This window comes from Parasteatoda tepidariorum, chromosome 9, assembly GCF_043381705.1.
Source record: "Parasteatoda tepidariorum isolate YZ-2023 chromosome 9, CAS_Ptep_4.0, whole genome shotgun sequence".
In the NCBI taxonomy this organism is placed as follows: domain Eukaryota; kingdom Metazoa; phylum Arthropoda; class Arachnida; order Araneae; family Theridiidae; genus Parasteatoda; species Parasteatoda tepidariorum.
The window spans coordinates 12,015,025-12,038,253 of NC_092212.1; the positions used below are offsets into that span (position 1 = coordinate 12,015,025).

At 29.9% G+C, this 23,229-nt stretch overlaps 1 protein-coding gene and 1 long non-coding RNA gene across 5 annotated transcripts in view; one reads left to right on the forward strand and one right to left on the reverse strand.

Moving 5' to 3' along the window:
• Positions 1 to 7,912, reverse strand: part of LOC139426352 (uncharacterized) — a 329,054-nt gene extending 321,142 nt beyond the window's left edge. Inside the window, exon 1 of the long non-coding RNA XR_011637606.1 lies at positions 7,878 to 7,912. This is a non-coding gene — a long non-coding RNA (uncharacterized lncRNA). The remainder of the gene's footprint in view (positions 1 to 7,877) is intronic.
• LOC107445872 (uncharacterized) overlaps positions 1 to 23,229 on the forward strand; it is a 244,730-nt gene that overhangs the window by 57,875 nt on the left and 163,626 nt on the right. For all 4 annotated transcript variants that reach the window (XM_071184745.1, XM_071184742.1, XM_071184746.1 and 1 more), the window contains exon 3: positions 12,683 to 12,737. The gene's annotated coding sequence lies outside the window, so the exon portion shown is untranslated. The remainder of the gene's footprint in view (positions 1 to 12,682; positions 12,738 to 23,229) is intronic.

A 23,229-nucleotide genomic window follows, 5' to 3' on the forward strand; every position in this document is an offset into this window, starting at 1 on the left:
GTGTGGAGGCTTTCAGTTATAGGAGGCTTTGCATGTGGTCACACAAACAAGTGCCGACACACTTTTTAAAATTTTACATATGGTAGTCACTCTGTATGTACAGAAATTCCATGATATATCGTCAGGTAATGTAGAAATTTTACAATATGGGGTTAATAATTATAAAAATTTCAGGATAACAGATTACATAAAAATTTTACGTCATATTTTAACTTTTTTCTCAGAGAATATTTTTACATCGAATTTTATTGAAAATAAAAGACATAGGAAGTGATGATTATTATTTTTTGACTGAAAAAAGATGCCAGCAAAAAAAGTTGAAAAAGTGAAGCATCGTACGTTATTCATTATTGATGTGGCAAAAATAAGAAACTGTTCTTCTTTTTAGTCTCCTAGAAAAAAAATGTTAATTATTTTTTGGTTAAATTGAGTTTTGTAGTTAATTTATCTCGGTAAAAATAGCTTTGATTGACGATAATATCGTGATAATAGTTTTAGATAATCGTGATAATAGTTTTAAACGATAATAGTTTCAACTGCGAAAATATCGTGATTAACCTTGCAGTTGCTCAGTTGGGATTTGATCCCCCTAGCTAGTCGGAAAGTGTTTAGAATTTTTATTGATGATAAACTGCTTTTAGTGATAATATCAGAATAAATTCTGCTCATGAGCTGTTAAGAAACAATTAAAATTTGCTTTATCACCGAGTAGATAGCTTTGATAAAAAATTTGAGTGCTCTAGCTAATTAGAAATCAGTCAATATTTCTATTGCAAGTTATCAATTTCACGCACCCGCTATCAAATAAAGGAAACATAATAAAAACAGAATTCAAGTTGCTATGCAACACTCAACTGTACGTCATAGTCAATTCACAAGTGCAATCCACAAAAAATGGCGGCAAAAAGAATTACAAATAAGCTGAAAAAGAATAAAACATAAAACTAAGAAAGCTGTGTATGATCTGTGTAATATGAATAAAAATTTATGCCAAATAGTTTCTTAAATTCGATCATAAACTGTTCATTATCAAAAAATGCTCTTCAATGCATTAGTTAATCATGACCACGTTTTTAACAATTATGCGTAACTAAACTTCCTTTATTTGACGTAAGACGGTTGGAGAGTTTTCCATATTTACACTGAACCACAATTACATAATAACATCTGGCAACTGTGCTGGAAAGACAAATGAGAGAAGGTGTAGAGGGATACAACCACGTTGTGGATGTAGAAGGTGAAAGACATCACAGTGTGTGGTGGTTTTCCGGTAGAGGGAGCTGACGTCAGGTGGGAAGTAAAAAGAGTTAAAAATAGTGCTAGGAGCCGATGAAGAATATTCTTTTCAGTGAGTATGTAATAATGACAAACTGAAAATGTAATTCAGTTTTTTTATAAATGATAAATGACAGTCAATATATAAAGTCATTAATTTCAATTTGAAACAGGAGCACGTTCGATTTGAAATGGGTTTTCCGAGTAAAATTATTCTTTATCAATGATCTTATGGTTAAACAGTTAGATTCTTTATGTTTAAGTATTTTCGGTAAATAATTATAATTCGCTTTCTCTTGTTTTTTTTTTTATAATTTTATAACAGGAATAACATACCATTAATCACCATTAATAACAAAATTTTCATATCATGCCTTGCCTATCAAAGAAAATGCTTTTTTAAAACCCACGCTCGGTCAATAAGCAATTTTGCTGTTGTTGATTGCAAATCTTTGTTCTATTTAGAAAAAGTGGTCTAAATCCTTTTTTTTTATTATTCATACCTACGAATTTTACCTATTTTTTAATAAATTTGATGAAATCCTAAGATTATTAACCAAGTAATAGGACGGAATTAAATATAATATATACAATGTTTTTCTATTTCCTATAATTGTGAAACATTGCCTGTATTTTAGGGAAACCAGTACATTGCATTTTTAAATACAATTTTGTAAAAATTTGTATCATTGGTACTAGTAGCAATGGAAATATTTTAATGCATTTTCCAATTGAAACTGTTTTTTATGTCGTAAAATAAAACTCCTCACGTTAATAAGAAGTCAATTTTTTTACCAATTCGAAATTTAACGTTGCTCCAAGATTGGTAACGTTTTTACAAGTAAGGCTTTGATTTTGGGAATGCATATATATATATNATATCGTATATATATACATATATATATATATATATATTATTTCTTTTTTTCTTTTGTAAGATTAACTGTTTTTTCCTTGCAAAACCATCATGAATATACGATAAGTGTTTCAATTCTGCCTGACGAAAGAATTTTTTTTTTTTTTTGTTTTACTTTAAGTGGTAAAAACAATGAATAAATATCTCCTTATTTTCGATGGAGATTTTATTTTTTAGATGGTAACAAAATGAACACGCTCATATATTAATCTTCGTAAAACTATGTTGACTTCTAATAGTTTTGAGCTCCAATAAAGATAAATAATTTAAATAAATACATAAAAGTCCTAGCAATATCTTTAAAAAATATTAAAACTGTTTTTCAGAGACTCTGCCGTGATATGTAATGATGCTTTTTTAGAGAATAATATGCTATTTTTATAACTGCTGTGAGTTTTCAACTGTTACTCGCGCCTGTTAGATCAAGCTGTCTACGCTTATTTAAAAAATGCCGCAAAACGTGGTCATCTAGGGGGAGAAAATGTGGTCCAAACGGCAATTTTTAAAAAAGTTTTTTTTGAAGTTATACTTCTTATGCGACTTCCAACAAGGTTGCGTTAAACGCGAAACGCTACATTTTTATTAGCCGGGAAAACACGTGGTAGGATTCAGTTTTCCCTCATTCATTTTCTATATTGTTTTGGTTCTCACTAGCATAAGAATAATAAAAGTATTGTTTTTCTATAAATATATTTTTTTAGTTTGATATGATACACATATAATTGAGAGCTTAACTATACTCAATACACATATAATTTAATAGGATAGTATTTTTTATTATCCAACTTAGTGGATAACAATTGTAAAAAATGAGTGAAAACAATCCCACGGACAATGCGACGGATTTAAGGTTATGTCAAGGTACGTCTCTTGTGAATATCAATTGATTGTTAGGTTTTCTCTTTTGAAATTACATTATGACGCATTCACATACATTATTAATACAAGTACATTTTCCACGGCGAGACGATGAAGCAACCACAAGCACTTCCACTGGTTCAAGAGGGGAAAATGAACAATATTACCGTGATTACAGAGCACGGAAGCGAGCGGAGTAGGAAAAAGAGTCGTGGAATAGAACTAGTGATCCTTCTACGACTGCTGATTCTTCTACAATTAACGTCGCAGGTTACGAAGTTTAACTTCTTCCGCACGGAGGGACTCCACGCATTATTTTTGTTTAACATTTAAAGTATTTAAGTTATTTGTCTGCTCTAAAGCCCAGATAATTGTTCAAGGCAAGATTATATACATAGTTTAAAACCATCGTATTGCTTCAAGTGTAAGGTACTTCAACTATAGCATTTTTTTTTCCCTTGCCGACAGAGCTTCGAAAAGCAACGTTAAGTATTTGCATTGGTAAAATTATTGTTTTTCTCAAATACCACTCCGAAAAATCTCAAGCATAAAGTGTAAAAATCAGCAATGCACTTAACACATGTGGCTAACAATACTAGTGTTTATATTTTATACGTCATGGTAGAGATACCAACTTAACCCTTTCGAAGGCGGTGGTAAGTATACTTATCACTTTTACTTTATGTTTCCATTTGTTAATAACTTCAGCTTTCTTGAAGTGCGTTTGAATAAAATTGGTAACCATTTGTTAGATTAAAAAAAAACGTATAAAATTTATAAAATACACAATTCCTTTTGCAGTTTGTAGCATTTATAAAATTTATTTTATAAATAAAGAAAAATAAAAGTCAATAAGTTCCTAATAGGTCGTGTTAAATATATTTACCACCAAACAAATTGGAATTTTTATAAACTAAATGAGTTTTTTTTCTTATTTCAATTACTGTTCTTAAAACAAATTTAATTCCAAACATATTTCAATTTACCTTTAGTAGAAATAAATGGCCCATTAAAGGGTTAACACGTTGAATGCCACTTTAATTTTGACTTGCCCGTCTGACCAAACGGTAAATAACTACAAACTAAATTTGCAAATATTCGACAGATTTTGCTAGTTTTTAAAAGCTTTAGCATAACATTTCTGTAAATAAGTGGTGTAAATTATAATCCTACGAATTGTTTCGAAATAGTGGTGGGTAAGAATGTACTAAATTGAATTTATTAAATCAAGAAACACAATTAATGCACTACCACTCTAAAATATTTACTCGCTCTCCGGAGCAAGTTGGCAGCTCTGTGTATATAAATAAAACTATTTTTGTCTGTCCTATATTGCATTCATTTCTTCAAACCATTTTAGTAACTATAATAATATAAAAAAATTAAAAATTTACTCGAATTACGTGTTTCTGATAATCTTGGCTTCGCCGGTCACCGGTGACCCCCATGGCATTCAACGTGTTAATATATAATTTTTTGTTTAAGAAATTCGATTTATACTGTCTTTACTCACCACTACTTTTATATAATTCAGAGGCTTTTGTTATCGTTAAAAAGATACCCTGCCCGATAAAAGATACCCTGCCTGGAACGCCCTGCACGATAATGTGTTCTAAGTATTAACCCATATGTGAGCATAGTGGTAATATGTTCCTTCTAATCAAGTTTAAACCGTTTTCTTCCCTAAAATCTACCAATTTACTGTTAAAAATATATATTATAAAAGTGTAATTAAATCTTAAATTTAATAATCGATTCTAATATGTATGGGTTATCTTTAATTTCTTAGATTAACCCCTTGGGGACGGGTGATTCAGAAAAGCATTCGTACAAAATCAGAATCGAGTTGTAATTAAATAAAAAACGGTAACTTAAATGCAGTCGTTTCTGATTTGACAGACTTATTTTGCTTTTACTCTAATTATTGTTAGTTTAATCATGTATATAATCAATGTTAATTCAAAGTATAACTAAATAGTTTTATTTTGAACAAAGTAATGGTGAATTAAATAAATCAGACAATTATAACTCCGCCCACAAATAAACTGTTAAAGACTTACTTTGATTACCAGTTTTATCTTTTTACCCTGATTGATATGGTTTTATGCTGGCACGTATTTGTGACAGTCGGAAAAATCCGATTACGCGGAGGTATTTTTTGAGGTTGGCAATGTAGATTAGTGCAGCCAAAATGACGTCGTGAATAGTAAAAAGATGACTGTGATGTCCAGCTTCACGCAATGTTTTTCTANTATAAATTTTCTGTAAATTTCTAGATGTATGGGATAGGGGCCGCTAAGAGGCCCAGGTGCCCAATTTTTGTAAATAAAAGTAAAAAGTAAAGTATTTGTGACAGTCGGCCTGAAAGGGTTAATGTTCATAACAAAATAACTTTCCTTAAACTTTTTACGCTTTGAACTATTTATACTTTTAAATTGCGTCAGGCCTTAAAGAATTATGGCCATTATTATAACCCTCTTATAACTACATCATTTTGGCAATCTTGAATGATGGGACTCAACTATTTTCTCACTGCTATCAACTGAAAATATTTACCCTGCAAAAAAGAAGAAAAAAAACATGTCAACAATATTTCTAATTAATACCTTACACCACTTTCACGATAGCTAATATCAACTCATCACCCAGTATTTGAAGATACAGATTCCTCTGACAAGATTTTTTTCTTCTTCCTATTTGATTTGATATGGCCTAGAGCGGACGCTATTTTCCATTAATTGAGGGGTCGGAAGTTTGATTTGAAAAGGATATAGGCTATGCCTGGTAATTCTCAGAAATTCTATCATCATCTATCTCTCAAGTGTTTTTTTCATTCCCTACTCTTTTTTTTCTCTCCCGACATCTCACTGGGCGCGAATAATGATTTATTTATATTTTTGTGTCGTATCCGATGGCAACAATTTGATTTAGCAGTTGAGATGATACTTCTATATTTGGTAATAATAATAATAAAAAGAAACATCTACATATTAGTTATTCATGAGAGAGAAAATTGTGATGATTGAACGACACTTGTTTTTATATTGAATACTAATGATGGTTTCTGAGAATTTTATTATCTATCTTCTTTATATATGTATATCTTCTTTTTAATTTTCATCAATGATTGTTAAATTAGTGTAACATTTTGTCAAAAGAAATCGTTATCCTAAAAAACTTGTAAAAGAGATAATTTTTCCTTCTCCTTCTTAAAGTTTTGGTTTGATTCTTCATTTTTATTTTCACGATTTTTTTTTTTTAACAAACTTTTGATTTTTAGAATTATTCTTGGCGGAAAGAACTTTAAAAGAAGAAAGTTTAAAAGAGAACTTTTTGAAAATGGAGAGATTAAGTATTAAGATAATAAGTTTTTGTTTGAAACGTGATATTTTGTCTACCACAACACGTTAATAATACAAAGTATTATATTTAGCTCCAAAGAGGTTACTACTGTGCGCTGTTTTAAAAATCGAGTAAAAACTAAAGCTCAAGTATTCTGTTTCATGAAACATAATTGAAACATAAATTGGATTGGAAGAATTCTTATATGATTGGACTCTGTGGTACCTATTTTTCCATCACATTTTGAAGTTTTGGTAAAATCTGTTAATACTTATTTTTTTTTTTTTTTTTGTATTTTCTAAACAAGTATATTATGATTTAAAATCATTCTGAGCACAAAGAACTTTTAAAGGTATTTTTCCTGTGCCCTCTTGGATTTTTGGTTAAACTTTAGACCTTCGTTTTTTCGATATTTTTTTCTTCTTCAATTTTAACATTTTTCCCGCAATTGAATATCATTGTAGATGCGAAGAACTCTCAAATACCCGCTACTCTCATCAAATTGGATTTTTGATTAAATATTTATTTTCTTCGATGCATTACTTCATATATTATTATTTTTTTTTTAAAAATTGATAATAAAGAATCATTCGAGGTGCGAAGAACTATTAAGAGCTTTCTTTCCGCGAAACCTAAGAGTTTTGATTTAATTTTTCATTTTCCGCTGTTTTTTGTATTAACCCTGTCCATTTATTTCTAGTAAAGGTCAATTAAAGTATTTTTGGAATTGAAATTGATATAAGAACAGTAACTGATGCAAGAAAAAAAAACTTATTTAGCTTAAAAAAAAATTAATATAAATTTTAGTGCTATTTTTTTATGGTAAATATATTTACCATGACCTATTAGGAACTTACTTACTTTTATTTTTCGTTATTTATAAATTAAATTTTATAAATGCTACAAACTTCAAAAGGAATTTTGTATTTTATAACTTTCATACGTTTTCTTGAACTAGCTAATTTTTACCAATTTTATTCAAACGCACTTTAAGAAAGCTGAAGTTATTAACAAATGGAAACCTACATTAAAAGTGGTTTACCACAAACTTTAAAAGTTGGTGGTAAGTATACTTACCACAACCTTAGAAAGGATTAAACTTGCAATTTAATAAAAAAATTTTGATTGTTTAATGTCCTTGCATAAAAAATAGACTGTATAGAAAGTCTCTCTTAGATTTGGAGAAATAACGCTTTGTAATTTTTAGAACGTCTGCGAATTTTTCCTGTTTTCTGTTGAAAATATCTAATAAGAAAAAAGCATAGAAAGTGGACAACTCTGTAAGCCAATATCCACTGTTGAATCAGTTTGTGCTGCTTTTGGTGGCAGGTGTCGAAATATGGAGATTAATTTGAATTAAAAATTATGCTTGGAGCCGAGCTGTATCGCCGAGTCGCTAATCGTTCTGTAGCACAGAGGTAGCGGGTTCAGATCCCGCTGTTACCCCGTATGTATCTGTCTTTATACATGGCAAAGATTTATAAGCCTTAACCCTTTCGCGCCGACTGTCACAAATACGTGCGAGCATAAAACCGTATCAATATAAAACTGGTAATCAATATAAAACAATATAAAAATATATAACCGTATAAAACTGGTAATCAAAGTATTTCTTTAGCAGTTTATTTGTGGGCGGAGTTATAATTGTTTGATTTATTTAATTCACCATTACTTTGTTCAAAATAAAACTATTTAGTTATACTTTGAATTAACATTGATTATATATATGATTAAACTAACAATAATTAAAGTAAAAGCAAAGTAAGTCTGTCAAATTAGCAACGACTACATTTAAGTTACCGTTTTTTATTTAATTACAACTTGATTCTGATTTTGTACGAATGCTTTTATGAATCACCCGTCCCCAAGGGTTTAATTGAGACACAATGCAAATGTATGTTGTAACTAACAAACAAGGATCTTCAAAGCAAGGCAAACTGTCCCAAAGAAAATGATTGTTTGAAATTTCGCACGACCAGGACAGAAGAAAAATCGGAAAGTTTTTCGCACTCAAGCTTTCCGAAACTAAAACATTTATTCAGAAGTGTTAATATGCTGGCCTTTCATATCTAACATGTTTAAGCATTTAGGTCCTCCTTAAAATTTTTATTTTATTTTAAAAAAATTTTCATTTATAAAAAAATTTATGATCTTCTGTGGTATCTTCTTCCCAGCGTAATGTTATCTGAACAAGGAATTAAGAGGGGGGGGGGAGAAATTGTGGTAAGACTTTAATCTCTTTTGTAATTTTTCGGCGGCTCGTTTCTGTTTATGAGTTGTGGTTTTAACGAATGTGACAGCGTAATCATTACGCGGTTAAAATGATTAATTGAGATAAATTTCCTTATCATTTAGAAATCTCTCGAATGTTTGTCCATGAAACAATGCTGTTAATGTTTTCAATTGTGTGTAGTAATAGCTGCCGTTTTTTAGACATTCTATTTATAACTCTCTGTAGTGGAAGCGATATGGCAATTAATATAACAGTTAAAAACAGTGCTTTTTAAACTATACATACTTATTGCGTCAGAAAATTATTGTTTCAGCTTTAATATGTTTACTTAAAATATTGATGTGTAGTGGTGACCAAAATCATATTAATTCAACTTTTTTGAACAAAGATAAAAAACTAATATTTATGTTTCATTACCTCTTTAAATAAAGATAAAATCTACTGCAAAAATCAGGAGATTCGGTTATACAATTTAAATTCGTACACCAAAATTAGCGTAATTTGATGAATATTGTAATTTCCCTACTTGTTGATCGTTTTCAGAACTTAAACTTTTTTGGCTTTTTGAGAAAATTTCCCCTTATTTTAGCTAAGAAACTAAATTAGTAGGTACAATTGTAAACAAACGACTAAGGCCGATTTTCAATTTTATAATCATATTTTTTTATACAACGACATTTAAAAAATGCAACATTCTGATTGATTTTGGGGAAACTATTGTTCTAAAGTAAACTACGAACAACTTTTTTTCCAAATATTTTAAAGATAACATCATCAGTGATGTTTGTAGGCTTTTAGCTTTAAAAAAAATTCAGTTTACTAAGCGCTCTGTATAACTTAATTATTTTTTTTAATCGTTATGCCAGGTTATTTGACTGATTACAGGGATCGTTGCAGTGTGGCCGGACTATGTGAACAATTTTTATTTTTAAGGTTACCTGAGAACACGTTTTGCTTTCAATGTGTTATTATAAAAGTAATTTAAAGTCAACCGTAATTGAAATTGAAATAAAAAAATCAAGTTTTGTTCTGAATAGCAAAATTAATGAAAAAATGGTTCTAATTCGTTGATGAGAATAGTTTTTTAAAAAATGAAGCACCAACGATGCTTAATTTTGATGGTAGGCACATACCCTCCAACTTATGAGGATTTTGAAAATAATTCTTTCTAGTGGTAGCGAACCAAAGTAGAAATTTTTAAAGCAAATGGATCTCTCATAAAAGTTTTATCAGAACTTAAGAATCTAGCCATATGGCCTGCACTTTTATAAGTAACAGTGGACAAGTTACGCTAAAATAAAATCTTTTTAAATATTAAGACATTAATTTTGCTACCGTCTAAAAAGAAGATTTCTGAAACTACGGAAATTCCGTAGCAGTTGGAGGGTATGTAGGCACTACCATCACTTCCTACATCAGAAAGCCTTCACACGGTATTTTATCAGTAGTCTGCGCAGACTATTTAAAAAGTGGACCAGATATACGCATCAGTCAAAGTTCTTTTTTTAGGAGAACTTTCTCATTACTTGAGAATTGAATTTGTGATGGTTGACAAGTAAATAAGACAAACCAATCATATTTATAAATTAATAAAATTTTTAGAGATATATTTGCTACCATTTTCTTTATTTTACTAGATCTAGTTTATCTTATAATGTTTAGTATCTTTTACAGTCGTGCCAACTTTTAATCCCTTCCATTATCATTTTTTCCAGTGGTATTAAAATGGAATTAAAACTTCAATTTTAAGCAAACAAATACGTTGTATTTGATAAAAATTAAGTTGGCAACCATGACTAACTAACTAACTAATCAACTTTTTTCAGAGTACCTATCCATGTATGGATATCTGCTCTTTCATCTAAATTGGATAATATGTGGTGGAAGGGAAGGGAGGTGCTGCGTTAACATTAAGTTAAATCTCAGAATGAACAATAATTGATAAAATCNTGTACCATACTCTTATTTAGGTACGAAGTACTTTATGAGCTAGCTTGTTGCCTATTGCAGCGGCACCAATACTGTGCATTTTTTGTATGGATACTTCTGATTTAGATTTTTTACGTCTTCTCGAAAATGTAAGCAAGATTGCCAACTACGACACTTTTGCAAAATATTTAACAGAAGGGTAGACATTTAAAACCCAAAACTTTCGAATCTTTTGGTAATTTTGCCAGCATTTTAAAAACCTCACCACAAAAGAGTTGGAATAAAGTGATTTGCATTTGAATTTTTAAATCATTTATGTGTAGTGGTGTGGAAAATAAGTTGGAATGAATAAAGAATAATATATTAAAACATAAACATACCGGAATAAATCTTTACAAAAAGCTCAGAAAGTTGGCTGTCCTGTGTAAGTATGGAAGTAAGTTGTTTGATTGTGGTAAATTTTATAAAAAAAGTTACCAGATGATACTGAATACAGTTAATCTTTATTTTGATTGTATGAACTACTAATTGCGTTTCTTTTCTTCTTAATTTAATAACGTAAAGCCACCGGGAAAGGTAATAAAAAAAATTAAAAAAACCATTGGCATTATTTTATCTTTATTCGAAATTTTTTGTTCAGTTTTATGCACGGTTTTGCAGTGCTATTCAGTGCTGATTTAATCATCCCGTGAGAAGAAGGAGTATTCAGCTAGTTGTAATGTAAATTAATGAATTGAATGAAGTTCATAAATACATGGATGCCAACTGCTCCGGACACGCCATTATAATTTAAAAAACTGTAAGTAACTACAAAGTAAATTTTGCGAATATTTGACTTTTTTTCCTTGCTTTTTAAAAGGTATTGCATGACATAAATACTAAAAAGTGGTGAATGATATAAGCCTACGAATTATTTAGAAATAGTGGTGGATAAAAATCAACTCAATTGAATTCATTAAACTATGAATCACAATTAATAAACTACCACTTTAAAATATATATTTGCTGTCCGGAGCAAGTTGGCGTCTCTGTAAATATTATTCAATGAAATAAATTTAAATAAACATGCAAATAACTCATGTTTGAAATGTCTCAGAAATTTTTTTATATTTAACACGTTGAATGCCATGGGGGTCACCGGCACTGAGTCATCACCTCCTACATCAAGAAGCCTCCACACGGTTTTTTATAAGTAGTCCACGCAGACTATTTAAAAAGTGAACCAGTTGTGCGCTCGAACCCAAAACCTTTTATAAAAGTAATTGAGAGAAATTTATCTTATATATTTGAGAATTGAATCTGTAGTGGTTGACAAGTGAATAAGGCAAACCAATAATATTCATAAATAAAATAAATTTTTAGTCATATATTTGCTACCACTTTCTTATTTTAACTATATTCTGTATTAAGTGACTCGTTCGGAAAGTGGACATCCTTCACAATGGTCTGATCGGACTACCTATAAAAAACCGTGTGGAGGCTTCCAGTTATAGGAGGCGTTGACTGAGTTCGTTCGTAGCGCCACCGGCGAAGCCAAGATTATTAGAAACACATAATTCGAGTAAATTTTTTAATTTTTTCATATTATTATCGTTACTAAAATGGTTTTAAGAAATTAATGCAATATAGAGCTCACAAAAATAGTTTTATTTATATACACAGAGATGCCAACTTGCTCTGAACAGCGAATAAATATTTTCAAGTGGTAGTTTATTAATTGTGATTCTTGATTTAATAAATTCAATTTAGTAGATTTTTATCCACCACTATTTCTAAACAATTCGTAGGCCTATATTATTCACAACTTTTTTCAGATGTGTCATGCAAAACCTTTTATAAAACTAGTAAAATCTGTCTAATATATTTGCAAATTTAGATTGTAGTTATTTACCGTTTGGCCAGACAAGCAAGCCATATATAATTAGCATGGCATTCAACGTGTTAATACCTTCATATTTCTAAAATTGGGAATAGATTTTAAACTTTATGTATGTTTTCTGATTTGTGCCTGATATTTATTATTTAAATTTATTCGAAAACAAGTGTAACAATATCTTCCCTAAAATTTCGGCAAATAATTCTTAACTTTCCATTTTCTTAAAATTCTAATCTCTTTTATTCTTTTATAGGCATTTTAACAACTGCTTCAAATATTGGAAGCTTTTCTCTTTGAAGTCAATAAAAGTAAGTGATTCTTTGAATATCTGCTCCCGTTATCCTCTTTGTTGTTTATTCTTTTGGATCGTTGCCCATGATGATCAATCTATCATCTCCATATTTATTTCTTTGAAATTAATTAAGAATAGTATGTTAGAAAGTTACCTGGAAATTAAACGGAGCACTTAAAATCAGATTTCGGGCAACATTTTTGCGACGATCAAAATAACTCAATTAAAAATTAGCAGCGTGCTTTTAATTATCATTTTTTTTATCAATTGACTGAGGATGTACAGCGCTTTTAAAACAACAGAATATAGATGGAAACACAGTTCTGTAATTATAGCATGATATTGATTTGGCGAATCGATTATCAGATATATTTTTATTCAGGGCTTACTTTGTTGTTAGTTTTATTGTTAGTTATTTTATGGTGTGCGCGCCAAATAGTTTTATATGGTAGTTATTTTCTAGGGAAAAATAGTTCTATATAATAGTTATTCACTTGGAAGAAATAGTTCTATTAGATAGTTATTCTCTATGGTGACTGATGCACGATAAATCTGTCGAGTCTCAAAGTCCTCCATGTTCCCATAACAAATCAAAACCTCTGGGGGTACTGATCCAGGAGTTTCCTTGTCTTCTGGATTGGTTCAAAATTACAAGGCTACGGAGTTGAACATTAGTAGTCGTTAACCCAAGAAATTGGGTCGGCTGTTCAACGACGGTTATAAAATAAAATAACAAATAGTTATTCTCTGGGGAAAAATAGTTCTATGCAATAGTTATTCTGTATATTAGTGGTTACTGAAATATTTATTGTTTTATAACTAATTATATGTCAATGTGCATGCTTTTGAAACAATGAAATCTAGTCTTGTCTTGCGGTTTTAACTGGGCACCTGGGCCGTGAAGCGGCCCCTAACCCATCGATCATGAAATGTTTGCTGTTTACAGGCATTCGCTATGGTTAGCAGTCGTTGTGGTTGCTTTAAGAGATTCAAGCACTTTGCTTGAATAATTAAAAACAAATGGTAATAAAAGGAGCAACTTGCTCTAAACTATGTGTGTTTTAGATTTTTAGTTGTGGTTGTTGGTGAGTATTGATGGTTAGCGTGGGGAAACGCTTGATTTATGAATTGCAGATGTAGAATTTTATTTCAAGATTGTAGTTGTAGAAGTTAAAGTTAGACAATTGTGTAGTTGTAGAAGTTGAAGTTAGATAATTGAATCTGTAGTTGAATCGGTGGTTATAATTGAGATATGAATTTCAGTTGATAGCTATTATTTATTTTGATGATTGTGATATGATGAAACGATAAAAATAAAATAAAGATGCAGTTATATGTTTTTGTTTCATATTGATTTGGTAATTCAAATATCTGAAACATTTTATTGTTAATTATTTTACGACGTGTAAACGCTTTCTACGACTTTTAAAACCCTTTTTTAATAGATTAGGAATAACAGTTCTGTATTATAGTCTTATATGGAATTAATGATTGGAATACCTGAAACATTTTATTGTTAATTATTTTACGACGTGTAAACGCTTTCTACGACTTGTAAAACCCTTTTTTAACCCCTTGGGGACGGGTGATTCAGAAAAGCATTCGTACAAAATCAGGATCAGGGCGTTATTAAATAAAAAACGGTAACTTAAATGTAGTCGTTTCTAATTTGACAGACTTACTTTGCTTTTACTTTAATTATTGTTAGCTTAATCATATATATAATCAATGTCTATTCAATGTATAACTAAATAGTTTTATTTTGAACAAAGTAATGGTAAATTAAATAAATCAAACAATTATAACTCCGCCCACAAATAAACTGCTAAAGAATTACTTTGATTACCAGTTTAATTTTTTTAACCTGGCTGATACGGCTTTGTGCTGGCACGTATTTGTGACAGTCGGCGCGAAAGGGTTAATAGATTAGGAATAACAGTTCTGTATTATAGTCTTATATGGAATTAATGATTGGAATACCTGAAACATTTTATTGTTAATTATTTTACGACGTGTAAACGCTTTCTACGACTTTTAAAACCCTTTTTTAATAGATTAGGAATAACAGTTCTGTATTATAGTCTTATATGGAATTAATGATTGGAATACCTGAAACATTTTATTGTTAATTATTTTACGGCGTACAATACTTTTAAGCGCATTTTTAATAGATTAGCATACCTGCCAACTTTTACGCATTTGGCGTAAAATTTTATTTTTACATTTAAAGTGGTAGTAAATATGTGCTATTATTTCTTTTATAAACTGATTTTTAAATGATTTTGATCACCACTATTCTTAAAAAAATTAATCATATATATTAATATGTGCTACTGTCATGGTTTACAGTTTAAGCTTTTTCAAATCCATCGTATTTTTGTGCTTAAAATCGAAATTTTAATTCCATTTTAATACCACTGGGAAAAATAATAATGGAAGGGATAAAAAGTTGGCAGGTATGGATTAGGAATAATAGTTCTGTATTATAGTTGGATATGGAATTGATGACTCTAATATCTGAAACGACTTATTATTGATTGATAACGATTTAGTATCGTTTGTTTTACTGTAAAGTATTTGATGGTGTGCAATGCTTTTAAAGTGCAAAAATTTGTATTGTGAATTACTTTTTTATTTAGGCTTTGAATCGGTGATTCGAATATCTTAAATCACTTATTGTAATTTTTTTATTACACATTTGACTGTATGCAATACTCTTAAACCATTAAGAAAGTATTGGAAATTAGTTCCGCATTATAGTTAAATATCAAAAACTAGTTTAAATGCCAAAAACAATTAACTGTTTGTTTTATTATTATTATCTGTTTAATGACTCATAATGCTTTTGAAGTACCAAAGAAGCATTGGAAATTTTAGTTCTGTATTATATTTAAATATTGAATCCCGTGGTTCATATGCCTAAAACGGTTTTCTTTTTGTTTTATTGTTAATTGTTTAATGGTGTACAGTGCTTCTGATTTGTTAATTAGAATCAGTTTACTTAAATACGAGAAACTTATAAGTTGATTTAAGTTAAAGTATCTCATAAATTCCTTTAAGTTACAGTATCTTATAAATTGATTTAAGTAAAAGAATCTAAGAAGTTTATTATGATGCTCTAGATCTAGAGTTTGAGAATCTGATATTAGATTTTAAATCAATTGATTCATGTAAAATCTGCTGAAATTGAACAATTGATTCAAGAAAGTGATTCTACAGCGTTGATTTTAATTAATTTATCCAATTAAGATATTCTAATCTGTTAATTGACGAATTTATCCTAGTTCTTTTTAATACCTATTGATTGAACTATAATACGATGTGATTCGATTAAGATGATTTATAACATTGTTACAAAATTATAATTATGATGATTATATTTATAAATAAAATTCCAATTTTAATAAATATTTTGTCTATTATATAATATTATTGTTATCATTTAAAAAAAATTTATCAACGATAAATAATTATGTTGATTGATTTATTAAGAATTGAAAAGAAAATTACTTATTACGAAGATTTATTTTCAAACTTTGGAATTTAAAATAAAAGATGATATTCATTATAAATGTTTTATTTATTTTATAATTGAAATACGTTTGTGTTTATTCAACTGATGTTTAAATTCATTTTAGATATAATTATTTTTCCATATACCTATTCAGAAATGTACTAATTAGAAGTGAAGTTCCATAATAATCTTTTCAACAAAAAAAATCATTGCGGCTATAATCGGATTAAATAATTGGATGTGCTATTATCGAAATTTTAATAACTCGAATTATCCATCATTTTATTCTTTTGTTACTTTCAGGGGTTACTCATTTATATAGCAATGTTTTCTAAACATTTCTGTTTAACTAAAAATGTTTTGATATGGTCAGAAGTATTTTAAACGTGTAGCAAGTAAAAGATAATAACTATATATAATATACTCTCAATATCTCGAAAACCATGTTACGTCAAAAAAAATATATATATATATTAGTTTATCCTTTTCCTTTGTAATGTAGAAAAGAAAAAAAAGTTTCCCCTTGGTCCTTGTCATGCCAAAAAAATAGTTTTCCTTTGACCCATGTTATGTCAAAAAAGAAAGTTTCCCCTTGGTCCTTGTTATGCCAAAAAAAATAGTTTTCCTTTGACCCATGTTATGTCTAAAAAGAAAGTTTCCCCTTGGTCCTTGTTATGCCAAAAAAATTGTTTTCCTTTGACCCATGTTAAGTCAAAAAAGAAAGTTTCACCTTGGCCATTACATATTCACCTAATGTTAATTTGAATTTCTATGTCGCCTATTTTTTGAAATAGAAAATGAATTCTTCCAGAAAAATCACAATGTAAGTTAACTGTAAACCAATTCATTTTTGTTTTATCCATAATTATATTTGTCTTACTTTTAAAAAATTATTATTACTGTATTTAGACTTATAGGCAACAATTATCACATACATAATTATTAGCAGTTATTCTCACGCTTCATGACTCTACTTTTTAAAGTACTATTTTAGAATATATTTTTCTACTTTCTAGAACATATTTAACTCTGAATTTCTTATCTTGAAAAAAAAACTCGCAATCTCGAAATTTTTCTTTAGCGTCCCTTCAACTTTAAGACATAGAGAGTATACTGTAAATAGATAAAAAAATTAAATTTGCATCAATTATAAATATTTTTCAATTTTAAATTCGTATTAAAAATTATGTACCGAATTCGAAGTTTGCTAGAACGTGAATTCAAACAACGTACAGTAGCGTTTTAAAGTTGCCATATTATCCGAATTTTTCATTATCCGGTTTTGGACAGGATTGTTCCGGATAATCGACGTTCTACCATATTACAAGAGATAAAGGAAGATTGAAGCCTTTTTTCCCATCGAGCTAACCATAAAAGAATTTCGTTGTTTTCGTACTTAATTCATGAGTTCAGCTGTTAGAAATGGGCACCGACGTAGGCTCGGTCTCGTTTACTGATAGGTATATCTCATGAAGAAAATTATCGGCAACTAAACCGACAAGTTAACCGTAAGACCAGTCGCATCCTCCACTTTCTACAAAAATTGCTCGAAAATCGTCGTGTGATATATCACAGTTGCCGCGAAATATCAGCAACCGCTAAAAAAAATTGCCTATAAATAAGAGCTAAAAAAAACTCTAAACTCAGTGGCGCGACAGCCAATAGAGGGGCCAAGACCTACTGTACCCATCTCAGTATTCTTGACCTTGGGCTCTGGGGTGCAGGAGTTGTTCCGGTTAGGTGGTCAGCCGAACGCGGAACTCCCAGTGTTTAGTTCCCAAGCATGCTTGGTATAAGCATAAATAAGAGGAGTTTCAATTGGTTCAGTTTTTTCTCTTCTATTTTTGTTTTCAGGTTAGTGATATAAAAGGTTTCAATTAGTGATAAAAAAAAATTTATTTACTAACTTTCTTTCTTTAGACGTCTAAGGACGCCATAACGAGACCTAACAGTTTTCTCTCTGTACCCTGCATATCTCGAGCTAGGGTGGATTCGATTCTTTGAGCTCGATTACAATTCTCGATTGGATTAAAATTCTTTGAGCTCGATTACAATTCTCGATTGGATTACAATTCTTTGAGTTCGATTACAATTCTCGATTGAATTACAATTCGTTGAGCTCGATTACAATTCTCGATTGGATTACAATTCATTGAGCTCGATTACAGTTCTCGATTGGATTACAATTCATTGAGCTCGATTACAATTCTCGATTGGATTACAATTCGTTGAGCTCGATTACAATTCTCGATTGGATTACAATTCTTTGAACTGGATTACAATTCTCGATTGGATTACAATTCTTTGAGCTCGGACAAACTCGGAACTCCAAAAGCGAGTCCGAACTCATCTCTAGTAGCTATGGACTTAAACGTAGGTAGCCGTAGAATAGATTATAATTGACTGATAAAATCTGTATACAAATAAAAATAAATTGCTTTTACCATCGCATCCGTAATCGCTGATTGCTGCAGTAAATAAAGCTCATTTATTTGTAAATTAAGGCAAATCAAGAGATACAAAAGGGTTACAGTTTAGGTTAAATGGAATTTTTTCAATAATTACTAGTTATTTATAAGAAAGTTTGAGTTTCTCTTCTAATTCTTTATTAGTAATCTCGGAGTTTCAATTGGTTCAGTTTTTCTCTTCGATTTTTTTTTTTTTTTTTTTNTTTTTTTTTTTTTTTTTTTACAGGTTAGTGATATAAAAGGTTTTAATTTAAAATTCTCCTTGTTTAGATATGTAAGGCCTCGTGGTGAGACCGCAAAGTTTAACATGTATCCTACACATCTCGAGTTCGGGTGGTTCGGATTACAATTCTTTGAGCTCGGACAAGCACGGAACTCCAAAAGAGAGCCCGAACTCATCTCTAATAGTAGCTATGGAGTTAAACGTAGGTAGCCATAAAATAGAATAGGATTGGCTGATAAAATCCTTATATAAATATAAACAAATTGCTTTTATCATCGCATCTGTGATCGCTGCAGTAAATAAAGCTCATTTATCTGTAAATTAAGGCAAATCAAGAGATACAAAAGGGTTACAGTTTAGGTTAAAAGAAATTCTTTCAATAATTACTAGTTATTTAATTTTACAATAAATCCATTATTTTCTAAATATTCAAAATTTTTATATGCATGCCACCCCTAAACATAAAAACGTAAAGTCATTATATTCTATTTAATTAAGCTCTTTCATCTTTTGAAAATGTTCTAGAGCTTTCAATAAAAACTACCGTTTACTTTTATTAATAAGATATTTTATAATTTTAAAAATCCTTTTAAGTAAATACCCAGTACTAATTTTTATACACTTTGCTTTAATGTCTGAGTTTGACAAAATATCTGTTCAATAATTTTTGTAGTTTTAATTTATTTATAAAAGTTTCGATTTTAATCTTATTCCCCTAAAGATGTTTCAAATGTTCTTAATAAATGAAAATTTTTAATTAAAGATGTTTTAGTTGTTTACAAATTTTTAATAATAAACAGCTTGCTTTTAAAAATACATGAAAAATAAACATTAAAATATCAGATTCGCAGAAAATTTCTAAAGGCTTCAAAGGATTGAAATGATTAAATTTCGCATTTAATCGCTTTTTTTTAAACTTTTATCAAAGTGCTGTTATTTTTTGTTTGAACTGACGAAAACGGATCTGTACCTTCAAAAATTGTTTACGTTAATAAGAAAATACAATTTTTTGTTGTTGTCTGGAATGAAGAACTAACAGACTGTCGAAATAATGATTTGCGAACCTAAAACTGACTACAGAATAAATGTACTATTATTCTGTGTTAAAAAATAAAGTAAAATATAAAAGTAAAGTTCCAAGAACTCGAAAAATATATTTGAAAATGAAAAAAAAAAAAAAAATCTTTTGCTTTCGTTGGCAAAATGGACGAAAAATAAAATTGTTTCAAGTTTCTAACAAAGCTCATTTTTACTGCAACTCTTTCATTGAATGAAAATTTATATTAAAAAAAAATGCATTGAAATTCGAGCCAAGACCAGCAAAAAAGTTATCTTGAGTTTCAGAAAATGAATGGAATTTGATGCTGTTTTAGTCTCTTTTTTGTTACAGTTTATTTTTCCTAGTGAATCATTTTAAATATTAATGAAAGTAATTATTGTAGTAATTATTGAATTATTGTATTGAAGTATAACTTTTAAATATTGATCCAAGTAAAGAATAACTCTCTCTCCGCCCCCCCCCCTCTTGAAAATTTTCTCAATATAGTAGTTCCCTTGTCCTCTGAATTGGGGTTCAAAATTACAAGGTTGGGAAAAAACAAATCATAAAAAAAAATTTTTTAAATTGATTTAGCCAAATTGTGTCAGTATTTGTCTTTCAGTTTCAAGCATTATTTCGTAGTTTTGATTATTGATCATTTACTTTTTTGTCAATCCCTGCGAAGAACGGGTATTCTGCAAGTTTTTTTTAATAAATAACAATATGAGAAAATAAGTGTAATTGCTTATCAACAATCTGGTTTAATTCTGCGAAATGAAAAAAAAAAAATTCTTAAAGAGTTAACCATGCATGAATAGCTGAGTGGATGATGCGTGTAAGTGACATTTTTAAAGTAACTACGATCGGGGAGAAAAGAAAAAATGTGATGTCCAAACTATTTTGTTAGAGATTTATTAAGAGGCAGGTTAACAATTCTTTACGCATACCTAACCAACTTGTGTATACCTAACCATACCATACATTTGTCGTATACCACTACTTAATTTGAGGTACAAATCATGCATGGAAGCTCGAAAATAATGTGGATTAGTTAGATTTAAATTAAATGAAAGCAGGAACAATTCTGTTATATATATATCGATAATAATGCAATACCCATATTAACACGATCTCTTTATGGTATTTTTTCTGATTAATAAATACCCCTGAAAATATCACTCGCACTCGCTGCATACACTCACACGTATGTCACAACCAGTAAACAATAAAAAGAAGTGACATTAAAGGGTTTTAATTATACTTAAATGTTAAGGTTTTATTTTAGGAATTAAGCAGCCTTATTGTTTACCTCTCCTTTACTTTACAAATATATTTTGTTTGTTATTGTCGTAGGCCATTAAGGCACTGGGTGTGTGAGTATTCTTGTATTCCAGTTGCGCCATCTATGGACAAAAATTCGACTTTTGCCACACCCATACTTCACACCTGTTCATAGCGTGAACACATTCGTGCATCCATTTATTCATTAACAGATCGTAATTTTGATCGTAATTAACCAGAGAACGATCACTCTCCAATCCAGTACCCCGAGAGGTATAATTTGTTATATGAACATGGTGGACTTTGTGACACGACAGATTTAACGTGCACCAATCACCATTTTCCACACGGCGAATCTTTGGCCGGTTGGATTCGAACTCCGGCTCTCACGAACATGAATTCAATTCCCTACCAACCTGGCTGTCCCGGCCCATATATTTCGTTTGATGGACATTAGTAAAAATGTTTCGTATCAACTTTATTTCTCTACTTCTATTTTAATTTTTCTCGGCTGTAGCCACCCTGACCATCACCTCCTAGATCAAAAGGCCTCCACATGGTTTCTTATAAGTAGTTCGCGCAGACTATTTAAAAAGTGAACCAGTTGTGCGCATGAACCCAAAACTTTTTATAAAAGTAATTGAGAGAAATTCATCATATAAATTTGAGAATTGAATCTGTAGTGGTTGACAAGTGAATAAGGCAAATCAATAATATTCATAAGTAAAACAAATTTTTAGTCATATATTTGCTACCACTTTCTTATTTCAACTAGATTTTGTATTAACTGACTCGCTCGGAAAGTGGATATCCTTCACAATGGTCTGATCGGACTACCTATAAAAAACCGTGTGGAGGATTTCAATTATAGGAGGCGTTGCCCTGCCTCAGTTCTGCCCTCCTGAAATGTATCGAACAATTCTGATGTTGCCACTGTAAGTTTGGAAACAAGTTCTTTTTATGTTTCGAACCAATGCGATTCCTGACTAATCGATTATTCTTGTCCATTTTACCTCGCATTTCATTCTGTCTTTTAACTCTTTATTCTCAATCAAAATATGTTTAGATAACTTCAAAAGAGTTACGAATTATGATTAATCATTTATCCTCACTGAGATCATCTATGTTTATATTTCCAAATAAGATCTGCTGTCATGATAGGAATTTTTGTTTAGTTTATCGGCCGCGAAAACGATTGATTTCATTCATACTGTTCGATATAAAGAAACAGAACAATTCTTAGAATCCGTCACCCCTTTTTACTCGTTTTGAAACGTGTCTTTCGTCGAGTTCTTTCTTCAGTTGACGCTTTTCGCTACTTAACGATTGAAGACAAGAAGAAAAAAAATTACATTAAGTTATCTTCCATTCTTGAATTCTTTTCGGACGTTTTTCTTAGATTTTTTCGGTGGTCTTTTTCTCGGAAAAAGGCGAAGAGTGAAATGTTGAATGTATAACTAGTTAAATAATCTTCATGGAAAATTTTCTTTGCTGAAATTTGTTTCAATTGGTCAGTTTTCAATATCGTTTTTACAGATAACTTTTCTCTTGCAAAAGAATTTCTCGTTAAAATTTCTAAAAAAACGTATTGCTTGCGATGAATTAATATGAATCAATGTTATTTCTTTAAATTATTTTTATTTATTGAGAACATTGTGCTAACAAATACAGACGTTACACAGAGATGCTAACTGCTCCGCACAAGCTAAAATAATTTTAAAAAAACGGTAAATAATTACGAAGTAAATTTTGCAAATATCTGACTATTTTTGCTTGCTTTTTAAAAGGTATAGCATGACATAAATACCATAAAGTGGTGAATTATATAAGCCTACAAATTATTTAGAAATAGTGGTGAATTAAATCTACTAAATTGAATTTATTAAACCAAGAATCACAATTGATAAACTACCACTTTAGAATATGTATTTGCTGTCCGGAGCAAGTTGGCATCTCTGGTTACAACACGTTAAGTTAAGGCCC